General features: G+C 46.8%; 1 protein-coding gene across 4 annotated transcripts in view; it reads left to right on the forward strand.

Annotated features, from left to right (window-relative positions):
- trim66 (tripartite motif containing 66) overlaps window positions 1–13060 on the forward strand; it is a 337321-nt gene that overhangs the window by 125238 nt on the left and 199023 nt on the right. For 3 of the 4 annotated variants that reach the window (XM_069897347.1, XM_069897373.1, XM_069897330.1), the window contains one exon: window positions 10504–10554. The gene's annotated coding sequence lies outside the window, so the exon portion shown is untranslated. Of the gene's footprint in view, window positions 1–1128; window positions 1153–10503; window positions 10555–13060 lie in introns of those variants that run through there. The other variant, XM_069897340.1, reaches the window with a different exon arrangement.

The following is a 13060-nucleotide window of genomic DNA, read 5'->3' on the forward strand; positions in this document are numbered from 1 at the left end:
TTAAAAGTTTGGGGTCCGCAGAAACCTATAAGTGATTCCGCGGATTAAGGAATCGTGTTCTAACGAGGTTTCACTGTATGTTGTTACAGGAGCGGGCGGTGATGTATAGAGTGAGTAAGAATTGGCTTGTGTGGGGGTGTTTATGCCACCAAAAATGGAGTGCAGGTGGCCACATAAACATTTGAGATCATCCTTGCTGATTGATGTACTCCAAAGTTTTTGTGAGGTCACTGTAAGGTCATCTTTTATTTGCTCATCCCAAATTGCCCGTGGATTGAATAGTTTGCCGGGCCATTTCAATCCACCAGATTAGTGAGTCTGGATTCACATACAGGCAAGACAGCATGAGACAGTTGAGGGTTTACAACAATCCAATGGTTTTATGGTCATCACTTAGACCAGCTTTGTTTTTCTTTTCTCTTTTACGAACTGCAGATCATTAACTGAATTTAAATTCCACACATTGTAGGCCCACACTTTCTATTCAAATAGTTCAATCTTGATGCCACTATGATACCATACCATAGCTCTCAGGGATAAAGAGTCTACCTTAACCAAAAGAGATCAAAGTTAAAATGGAAAAAAAAACACACATAAATACAAATGGTGACTAATGGATGAGATACAAGGAACTGGAAGGGGTAAAACAGTTAATACAGTTACAAAAACCTGTAAGGGAATGTAGCGCATTGAATGACCCAAAGACTTGTTGACTCAAACCAAGGCTTTTATTAGGAAAAGACTGGCGCGCATTAAATCGAGGTCAACCTGTCCAGACTGACCTGGGTCTGGATAGGAGCAGCCCTTTATGACCTGCCAGTGGGCATGGCTACAGCTCTCAGCCAATCACTACTACTATATATAAATATTTATACAAATATATACATTGGTGATAGTATCCATACTATCACAGAGAAATATCTCATTTAATAGTCACTGCCCTATGAAGGAAAAGTGTGAAGAGTGAGATAAATATGTGCCTTTTGCACATCCAGTACTAGAGCCATCGTTTTCATTTATGCTGAAGTGACCTATCGTCTTCCTGGCTCAAGGTTCTCTCATAATGCAGTAACATGGAAGTTCCAGGAAGAAGACCTGATGACTACTTACTCAACTCCAATAGATTTCCAAATGAAACTGCTGCTCAGTTGGGTAGGTCTCTGTAGGTGATGGGGTTCCCACTCATCTGCTGCCGTTGCCTTTTTCAGCGGTAGAGGTCAGGAGTTTGGAAGGTCCTCTGAGAGTATCTGCAGTTCATTTGGAAATGTTTCATGGTGCAGTGACTGTGCAGTAGTCAGAGGGATTATATGTTTAGGTTGGTGTGGTGGAACTCTGTATCGCCCAATCCCCCTCCCTCAGTTCTGCCTTGGAATCGGGCCAACAGCATGTAAGCTATGAGTGCAAGTTTATAGTGATAAAAGCCTATTAATCTTGACTCCGGCCTGTCGGGTTTAATTGATAGCACTACAGTTGGTTGCTGGGGTGCCGAGCAAGCTCCATCTTGAATGGCGTCAAGCAAACATGTTTTGAGTACTCAGTACCTTTTCAGAGGTGATGGGGCTGCATTCATTAGGGAAATGGAGAGTACTCCATCCACTTGGGCTTTGTAGATGTTGAGAGGTCTTTGGGGCTTCAGCCAGCGAGTAACAGCTGTTCTCCTACTTACTGTATTTGGTAGTCAAATTCAATTTCTTGTCAATCGTAATCTCTGGAATGTTTGAGGTAGCCGATGTGATGATGGTAAAGTCACTAAGTGACTTGAGAGAGGTTTTAGATTTTATTTTGTTGGGTGGTGATCATTGTTTGATAATTTAGTAACAGGTCCTTGTGTCCCACGAGCCCGCTCCACTCAAATACACGCATGTGACCAGTTAATCTGCGAACCCAGATGACTCTGGAGTGAAGGAGAAAACAGGAGCACTCGGAGGAAACCCACCCGGTCACGGGGAGAACATAGAAGCTCCTTATGGACAGCACAAGATTCGAACCTGGGTCACTAGTACTATAATAGTCAGAGATGAAAATTGCTTCCACTTCTGAAATTGACACTGATGAGTATCTAGGTTGGTGCATGTAGGCCTGACATTTTCTAAGGGTCTGCAAATAGATTGGAACATTGTTCAGTCATCAGAGAATATCACCACTTCTGAGCTTATGGTAGAATGATCAATGAGGTGACTATATTGGTTAAGATGAGGCAAATAAATATATGAGACATCAGTCATAGGTTTTGGCTGTAAAATATAAAACAGAACTAAAATTGTCCATCCTACTGTGATAGTACAGGTCTATCACCAATGTACATAGTGTATATAGTTACTGTACCTAGACTGTGCTTACAGCGATTGGCTGAGAGCTAAGCCACTCCTATTGTCTGGGCCTTAAAGGGTTGTGTCCCTAGCCAGGTCGGATCATTCCGGACTGGTCGGCCACCTGTGAAGAGCTCCGGTCTTTTGCTAATAAAAGCCTTGGTTTGGATCAACAAGTCTTTGGTTCTTTCGACGAGCTCTACAATTTTATTAGCAAAAGAATTTTTTTTGAAAGGGATGGAGCGTTTAACTCGGCCAGAAAAACTTGATATCGACCCACAGTCAGCTACAGCCTTCAAAGCCTTTAACTTCTGGCTGCTGAACTTTGAAAACTTCCTGAGATTCATTCAGGTAGAGGAGGATAACCAGCGTCTAACAGCATTGCTGTCTATGGTGTCCTTGAGAGTCTATGAGAACATCCAGGATGAGACCACTTACACCGCAGCCATAAAGGTACTGAAAGGACTGTAACTGTGTGGACAAAACTGCTGCCGAGATCACAAATGATCTCGTCCGGGATGCCTATGTGGCCGGGCTCCGATCGAATGAAGTGAGGCTGCGCTTGCTCGAACAAGGGGTAGAAAAACTAGAGGACGTGGCCCGGATTGCAATCACAATGGAGGATGCAGCCTTAAAGTCCACCGAGCTCTCTAGGGACTGGACCCCACATTCTGATGTGAGTAGAGTGCCCTTCTTCCCTACCCCTGACGGCCTGTCGGCTGCTGCTACCCTGCCCCGTGCGAACCCGAAATGTTATTTCTGCGGGAGGGACAAGCACAGCAGGTCCCAGTGCCCAGCAAGAAAAGCCCGGTGCCAGAAGTGCCTTAAAAAGGGCCACTTTGCTGCAGTCTGTAGGTCTAAAATGGCCGCCAGCAAACACAGTGCCTCGTGTGAAGCCCAATCGCCGCTTTCCCATTCAAACTCTTCTTCCCCAGGGCTCTCGTCCAATGAGAGCGAGGGCTCCCCTGCACGGCAACGCCTGACGTCACGGAGACGCCGAACCCGGAAGGGGCAACCCACCGTCGCAACCATGGTGATGGCCCGCCTCTTGCCCCCGTGCGGAACACTTGACACTGCCGCCGCCATTGCCACCCCCGGGGCCGACGCTACCGCCGCTGCTGCCGCCGCCACAGCCACCCCCGGGGCCGACGCTACCGCCGCTGCTGCCGCCGCCACAGCCACCCCCGGGGCCGACGCTACTGCCGCTGCTGTCGCCGCCTCAGCCAACCCCGGGGCCGACGCTACCGCCGCTGCTGCCGCCGCCACAGCCACCCCCGCGGCTAACCAGGTGCTCACCCTAGCGTCCATCGCTGACGACCGCCAGGGCCTGACCGCCGCGACCAAAGACCTACCCACCGCCAATCGCGAGCAACTACAAACCCCAATACTTACTATTCACCCGCCAACGCCGCCACAACAGCACTTCCGGGAGGTCTTCCAACCTGCTCCTCGAGCATTGACTACGTCATCCCGTTGCGTAACGTCATCCCGTTGCGTGACGTCATCGCGCAAAACTCCCCTGTCAATTGCTTCAATCACACTGAACCAGCAATGCTCTCATCCCCTCACTAAAGCAATGGAACTGATTAAAGTGCATGGACACTACACCAATTGCTTATTTGACTCTGGGTCAACTGACAGTTTTATCCAGCCAGATCTGGCCCTCCGTTGGGGACTTGACATTATTCCCACTACCCAGAGGATTTCATTAGCGACGAGGTCGCACTCGACTGGGATAAAGGGGTATTGCATCGCCACGCTGGAAGTACAGGGTGTGACGGTCACCCACTTCAAATTATTCGTCCTTCCCCAATTGTGCGCCCCAGTGTTGCTGGGATTAGACTTCCAGTGTCAGTTCCAAACGGTGTCCCTACACTTTGGGGGACCCTACGCCCCCCTCTCGGTCTGCCATCGCCCCACTCCCGAAGCACCCGAGCAACCCGCCCCCATGCCCCGGGGCCAATCCTGCGGCCTTTCCACACTCCGGATTGCCCCGCCAGCACTCTTCGCAAACCTCACCCCTGGCTGGAAGCCTGTGGCCACCAAAAGTCGGCAATATAGTTACGAAAACAGGCAATTCATTAGGAGTGAGGTGCGCAGATTGCTGGATGAGGGCATCATCGAACCCAGTTCAAGCCCCTGGAGAGCCCAGGTGGTGGTTGTCAAGAATGAAAAAAAACTACGGATGGTGGTCGACTATAGCCAGACCATTAACCGCTTCACGCTCCTGGATGCGTACCCCCTGCCACGCATCACGGATGTGGTGAACCAGATCGCCCAGTACCGCATTTTCTCCACTATTGACCTACGTTCGGCCTACCACCAGCTCCCGATCCGCTGCGAGGACCGACCATTCACGGCCTTTGAAGCGAATGGGCGGCTATACCAATTTCTCAGGGTACCATTCGGGGTCACGAATGGTGTCGCGGTCTTCCAGCGGGAAATGGACAGGATGGTGGACCAGAACGGGCTAACCGCGACCTTCCCGTATCTGGACAATATCACCATCTGCGGCCACGACGTGCAGGACCACGACGCCAACCTAGACAAATTTCTTTAAACTGCCCGTCAGCTAAACCTGACTTACAACTTGGACAAGTGTGTCTTCCGGACCACACGACTCGCTATTCTAGGTTGTGTGGTGGAGAACGGGATAGTCATGCCAGATCCTGACCGCATGCATCCCCTAATGGACTTACCCCCCCCCACATACCCAGAAAGCTCTCAAACGTTGCCTGGGCCTTTTCTCGTATTACGCCCAATGGGTTCCAAACTACGCCAACAAGGCGCGTCCTCTTATCAAGACCACCTCTTTTCCCCTCTCGACCGAAGCCACAGCGGCTTTCGATCGAATCAAATCTGACATCGCTGCTGCGACGCTGCACGCGATCGATGAGTCTGTCCCGTTTCAAGTCGAGAGCGATGCATCCGACTTCGCCCTGGCAGCCACCTTGAACCAGGCCGGTCGGCCTGTAGCCTTCTTCTCCAGAACCCTCCAGGGTCCGGAGAGTAGACACTCCTCGATCGAGAAGGAGGCCCAGGCCATAGTTGAAGCGGTGCGTCGTTGGAGACATTACCTCGCTGGGAGGCGCTTTACACTGTTGACTGATCAACGCGCGGTCTCCTTCATGTTCAGCAACACCCAGCGTGGTAAGATAAAAAACGACAAAATCGCCAGATGGAGAATCGAACTCTCCACCTTTAACTATGACATCCTGTACCGGCCTGGTAAGCTCAACGACCCGCCTGACGCGCTCTCCAGGGGGACGTGCGCCAGCATACAGATGGACAGACTACGGAAACTCCATGAGGCGCTCTGTCATCCAGGGGTCACTAGGTTTGCTCACTTTGTCAAGGCGCGCAACTTACCCTACACAGTCGAGGAGATCCGCTCCATGACCCGAGCCTGTTCGGTGTGCGCTGAATGCAAGCCCCACTTCTTCCGTCCGGATAACTCCCACGTTATCAAAGCCACCCGCCCCTTCGAGCGTCTTAGTGTAGACTTTAAGGGGCCCCTACCGTCGACCAACCGTAATACCTACATCCTTACGGCCATCGACGAGTACTTCCGCTTCCCATTCGCTGTAGCCTGCCCAGACACCACTGCCACCTCAGTGATACAGGCCCTTCACAGTATTTTCACCATCTTCGGGTACCCCAATTCCATCCACAGTGATAGGGGGTCCTCATTCATGAGTGCAGAGCTGCAACAGTACCTTCTGGAGTGTGGTATTGCTTCAAGCAGGACCACGAGCTATAACCCACGCGGTAATGGCCAGGTCGAGAGGGAGAATGCCACCATATGGAGAGCGGTTACACTGGCTCTCCGGTCTAAAGGTCTCCCCACCTCTCACTGGCAGGAGGTTCTCACTAGTGCTTTACACTCCATCTGCTCCCTCCTATGTACTGCAACAAATGCCACCCCCCACGAAAGGATGTTCCTTTTCCCGAGGAAATCCGAATCGGGAACCACTGTACCGGCATGGCTCACCGTCCCTGGCCCCGTCCTTTTGCGACGCCACGTCCGGCACTCAAAGAACGACCCCTTGGTCGACTGAGTGACTCTACTCCACGCGAACCCACATTACGCATACGTGGAGTTCCCAGACGGGCGGGAGGACACTGTTTCGGTGCGGGACCTAGCTCAGGACGCGGTAGACCCAGCAAACCCCCCAACTCCTTCTCCAGGCCCCGTGCCGCAACAGAAAGACCAACAGCATCCCAATGACCCGGGCCACCCTGCCGACAAAACGACTGGGGAATTGAGCGACGGAGCAGTCGCTCCCGACGAGCCCGCTGGCAACACCACTCCAGTGACCCCAATCCCGGCACCACGGCGGTCACGCCGGATGGTCAGACCCCCTGACCGCTACAGTCCTTGACCTACCCCTTCCTTTCATTCTCTCCCTCGTTTTTGTTTTTTTTTCCAGGGTCAATTCTCCAAGAAGGGGTGAATGTGATAGTACAGGTCTATCACCAATGTACATAGTGTATATAGTTACTGTACCTAGACTGTGCTTACAGCGATTGGCTGAGAGCTAAGCCACTCCTATTGTCTGGGCCTTAAAGGGTTGTGTCCCTAGCCAGGTCGGATCATTCCGGACTGGTCGGCCACCTGTGAAGAGCTCCGGTCTTTTGCTAATAAAAGCCTTGGTTTGGATCAACAAGTCTTTGGTTCTTTCGACGAGCTCTACACCTACTAACTATTCCAATCATTGCTTTTTATGGGAAATTGATAGGAATAGTGGATTTCTCACAGACATTGCACAAACAAATTCTGGACAATAATAATCCTGAGTGTAACAGAGCATATTAAGTACTATATGCTCACACTCCATTCAATATGACTCACTGTTGACTTACGATTTCTCAATCAGCCACGGACTTTCCCTGCCAATATCTGCTTTACTCTTTCACAGTCTGGCAACATAAAGTTGCTAAATCATCATATTAGTCAAACTTCAGAGAACACATCATTCTACTTATTAATGAAAACTGATTCAACTAGTTCGGGCATATTTAAAATAAAACATTTCCATTCCCTTTCAATCGCACTTGTTATCAATAAATTTGATGGTTCGAAGGAAGAAAGCTTTTTGTTATTTTCTGAGCAAAGATTTCCATGACCATAAGCTGTAGGGGCAGAATTAGGCTATTTGGCCCATCGAGTCTGTTCCACCAATCGAACCATGACTGATGTATTTTTCCTTACTAATCAAGGACCTATCAGTCTTCGCATGGCTGACATGGTTAGTGTAGCGGTTAGCACAAAGCTGTTATGGCACCAATGATCGGGACCGGGGTTCAAATCCCATGCTGTCTGTAAGGAGTTTGGACATTCTCCCCATCTCTGCGTGGGTTTTCCCTGGGGTGTTTCAGTTTCCTCCCATCTTGCAAAACGTACCGCGGGTTGTTGGTGTAATTGGGGAGCACGGGCTCATGGGCCGGAAAGGCCTGTTACTGTGCTGTATGTCTAAATTTAAAATTTAAATGTACCCTATAATTTGGCCTCCACAGCCATTTGTGGCAATGAATTGCATTGATCCACCATCATCGGGCTGAAGAAATTCCTCCTCATTTCTCTTCTGAAGGAACCTCCTTTTATTCAGAGTCCGTGCCCTCTAGTCCTAGATTTTTCCCTTGCTGGAAAGGTCTTCTTCCCATCTGCGCTCTCTAGCCCTTGCAATATTCAGGAGGTTTCAATGAGAATTCCCCCTCCCATCCACCACCTTTCAGTCCATGAATGGGGTTGCAGAAATTTCCACTTTCACCATCAATCCTAAGAAGTGAGGTCTGGATATCACTGAAGAAATACAGTAGTGGATTTGGTGAATGACTATCTGTTCCTTGGTTGGCAGAACCACTTTCCCATTCTCATATGTGTAACATAACGGGTAGAACAGTGGTTTTCAAACTGCCCCCCTAGACTCAAATTCTGCCTTAAGTGATCCCTAAGCCATAGGTGCTCTGTGATTAGTAAGGGATTGCTTAAGGTGGTATGTGAGTGGAAAGAAAAGACTTGAAAACCAATGTTTTAATCGTACCTAATTGACTTATTATATGAACGGTTTCATAACTCCAGAGGAAATAGGCCAAAAACAATTTTTCTCAAACAAAGTATTTTAGTAACAATTGGGTCTAGAGCAGTGGTTCTTAATCTTCCCTTCTCACTCACAAACCACCTTAAGCAATCCCTTACTAATCACAGAGCACTTATGGCATAGGGATTACTTAAAATGGTATGTGAGTTTGTTCGGCTCCGAATCATGGGTCCTCTACCGGCATCACCTACGGCTCCGAGAACGTTTCCACCAGCGTTGTCTCCGCTCCATCCTCAACATTCATTGGAGCGACTTCATCCCTAACATTGAAGTACTCGAGATGGCAGAGGCCGACAGCATCGAATCCACGCTGTTGAAGATCCAACTGCGCTGGGTAGGTCACGTCTCCAGAATGGAGGACCATCGCCTTCCCAAGATCATGTTATATGGCGAGCTCTCCACTGGCCATCGTGTCAGAGGTGCAACAAAGAGGTACAAGGACTGCCTAAAGAAATCTCTTGGTGCTTGCCACATTGACCACTGCCAGTGGGCTGATATCGCCTCAAACCGTGCATCTTGGTGCCTCACAGTTCGGTGGGCAGCAACCTCCTTTGAAGAAGACCGCAGAGCCCACCTCACTGACAAAAGACAAAGGAGGAAAAACCCAACACCCAACCCCAACCAAGCAATTTTCTGCTGCAACCGTGTCTGCCTGTCCCGCATCGAACTTGTCAGCCACAAACGAGCCTGCAGCTGACGTGGACATTTACCCTTCCATAAATCTTCGTCCGTGAAGCCAAGCCAAAGAAGAAGAATGTGAGTTTAGGGGGGCATTTTTAAAACCACTTGAATATGCTTGTAGGTTAACTGGTTGTGATTGGATGGCTTGCGTTTAAATGGAAGGAATTGGCTTCTTCCATACTGTAAATAAAAAATATATATAGTTCCATAATACTATGAACACAACGATTTGAAAGAAATCAAATGCCTGCAGGAAAAATTTAGTTCACAAATATTTTGCTGCCAGTTAGCTTGAACGAGTCACTCTTGCCATGAATGGATATACATCCATATCGAATTTCATGCTCTATAAACTCAATAAACTTGTTCAACACACAAAAGTGCTGGAGAAACTTGACAGGTCACACAGAATCCATTAGAAGCAAAGTCATCTAGCCAACCTTTTGGGCCAGAGCCTTTTGTCAAGGTATGAGCAGAAAGGTGTCTTCCCATTTTCTGCTCACACCTTGACAAAGAGCTCAGGTCTGAAATGTTGGTTACAATCCTTTGCTTTCTATAAACGTTGCGTGAGTTTTAAATTTAAATTTTGGCATATAACACTGTAACAAGTCATGGTGCCCAATTACTCCCAATTGAATGGTGGGAGGAAACTGGAGCATCCGGAGGAAAACCACACAGAAATTGAGTGAACATACAAACTCCTTACAGGTAACACCAGATTCGAACCTGAGTTGCCGACGCTGTGCTAACTGCTCCGCTAATTGTGCTAGTCCCTCACTAACCATGCCGCCCCCTCTCCCCCATGCTAATCATGCCAATATTTTTGTGCATTGCATGACAACCACAAAGCCTGCAGATTTTCATGTTCATCTCCTATGAACTTGTCTATTTCTTTACCTTTATACTACTTTTAAAATGCCCTTGAAAGCCTTATGTTTGGTCATATGTCCTTAGGTGATTCAGCCTTGAAGTTTGTTAAACAATTTGCTCATGAAATGCCTTAAGATACTTTTCCAATTGTAAGAGGCTATGTGAAAAGAAATTGCGATTGTTGTTAATGCAGGTTGTTGGATATTGATAGTTGAAGTCAGAGGGTCAGTAATAAAGCCTGATCGGTTTGGAACTCTTCAGTCATCCTTCTTCCTCTCCAAAAATGTGCAAACACCAGGAAGGAATGTGAAATGCCTGATGTGTCACATCTAACAGTTGTCACAAAGGCTCCTGGCCAGAGTGATGAATGAAATTCACAAATGGCTCAAAGATGTTTTATAAGGATCAAGTTTACAAAAATACTCCATATATTCAAAAACTCCTCCTTTACTTGTAAACCTCACAAAATTATTGGTTTTGATGTGTTAAATGCTGAAAATGATTAGATCTCAGTATTAAAGAATATATCAATGTTTTTCTAGGAATCTACATTTAAAAGCTGGAAAAACTGAAGAATTACCATTTACTTGCAGGTTTGTTGGTAATTGTTTGGAGGGTGAGTTGGTTGTGGAAAAGCTGTTATATTTGCTCTTTAGAGAACTTTAGAGAAACAGTAATATTCAGGGAGTGGTGTGCCAAAAGGCATTGTTAGCCAAAACCTATTGCTGCCAAACATAGGGTTTCAGCAATCATACTCCCAAGGGAACTAGATTATGGGGCCAATAGACAGTAGGACTACCTATTCGAAGCAAGAAGTAGAGGGGCATAAAGAAAGGGAGGAGATTAAGGGGAGAAGAAGAAAATAGAACCTTAGAACACTCAGCACAGAAAACAAGTCATACAGCCCTTCTTGTCTGTGCTAAAACTTCGTTCAACTAGTCCCACTGACCTGCAGCCATCCCATAACCATCCAGATCTCTCCCATACATGCATCTATCCAATTTATTCTTAACACTTAAGAGTGACCCCTCATTTACCACAGCAGATGGCAGCTCATTCCACATTCCCACCACTATCTGAGTGAACAAGTTCCCCCCAAACCTTTCTCTTTCCACCCTAAAGCCATGTCCTCTCTCCTAATCTAAGTGGAAAGAGCTTACTCACATTTACTCTATTTATACCCCTCATAATTTTGTAATATTCCCACATTCTTGTACGCTCCAAGGAATAAAGTCCTAATATGTTTAATATTTCCCTGTAACTCATTTCCTGAAGACCCAGCAACATCCTAGTAAATCTTCTCTACACTCTTTCAATCTTACTGATATCCTTCCTGTAATTTGGAGACCAGAACTGCACACAATACTCCAAATTTGGCCTCACCAATGTCTTATACAACCTCACCACAACATCCCAACTCTTGTACTCAATACTTTGATTTATGAAGGTCAAGATCCAAAAGCTTTCTTCACTATCCTGTCTACCTGTGATGACATTTTCAGGGAATTATGTGACTGTATTCCTAGATCCCTTTGTTCCTCTGTACTCCTCAGTGCCCTACCATTTACTAGGGATGTCATTTCTTGTTTTGTCCTTCCAAAATGCAACACCTCACACTTCTCTGCATTAAATTCCATCTGCCATACTCTGGCCCATTTTTCCAGTTGGTCCAGATCCCTCTACAAGCTTTGAAAACTTTTCTTGCTGCCCACAACACCTCTAACCTTAGTGTCATCAGCAAATTTGCTGATCTAATTTACTGCATTATCATCCAGATCATTGATACAGATGACAAACAACAATGGACCCAGCACCAATCCCTGAGGCCCACCACTAGTCACAGTCTCCAGTTTGAGAAGCAATCATCCAGTACCACTCTCTGTCTTCTCCCATTCAGCCAATTGCAGGGGCAGGGGCAGGGGCTTTATTAACTTTATTAACTCAACAATTAAAAGAAGAGTATGGGAAAATCCTAGTGGGAATAAAACACACATGAATAAAAGAGCATGGAAAAATACTTGCACAATTTAATAAAACTTATGTGCACAATTTATAAAGGAGCATGGGAACATCGTAACAGGAAACATGGGAGAACGTTAAACAGTACACAATTGTTAATTCATACAGTGATGCAGACATTCGAATACTTTCAGCAGGGGTTCTGCACACCCTCCCAGACCCCTGATTGGAGGAAGTGGATCTAGTACCACCATACGTAGGAATATACACACGCTCCCAGATCCCTGATCGTTGGGAGTGGTGGCTCTACTGCCAGTATTGATCAATAACAATTTGATCTATAGCAATACCACAGCTCAGCTTCAGTGCAGTCCGCACCTTACCTGCAACCCTTCCAAGCGGAGTCTACAGTAGCAACCAATAAGGATGCGAAGTGATTTGAATTAATTTGAATTAGCCAATTACAGGGTGCATACGAACTAGAGGCTAGAGCCCAATCTTAACTGACGCTCCACCTGCAAACCGTAACTTTTATCGACAACTTGTGATTTTGAATTAAACAAAATGTACACAATGTATTGACAGGTGATGTGACTTCTGAATGAGTTTCAGACGGGAAGGCCATGTGACCACCACCAATAGACAGGGAGGCAAGCCTCCTCCACACACAACCCCATCTAGCCTCCTGCTGCATCCTAGGTGTGACAGTGTCCCTGTAACTCCAGTCTATCACACCCATTGCCTCCTGAATGATCTGGAGTTCATCCAACTCTAGCTCTAATTCCTTAACTCAGCTTGTCAGAGCTGCAGCTGGATGCACTTCTCACATATGAAGTAATCAGGGATACTGCTGGCTTCCCTGATAACCAACATTCTGCAAGGGGAGCATTCCCATACCTTGGCTGCCATTTCCAATGTTTATGACCAGAGGAATAAAATATATGATATATACTTTACTTAATAGTTATGCTCCAAATGCAGATGATGAAGTATTTATTTCGGATGCATTTTTATGTTTGGGTCAAGCTAATGATAATATTTTAGTTGGTGGTCATTTTAATAGTATTTTGGAACCTTTATTAGATAAATCTCTGAAGAAAGTTAAAAAAACCAAGAAGCCAATGAAGAAAGAAGAAGAAG

Source organism: Narcine bancroftii, chromosome 1 (genome assembly GCF_036971445.1).
Source record: "Narcine bancroftii isolate sNarBan1 chromosome 1, sNarBan1.hap1, whole genome shotgun sequence".
NCBI lineage: Eukaryota > Metazoa > Chordata > Chondrichthyes > Torpediniformes > Narcinidae > Narcine > Narcine bancroftii.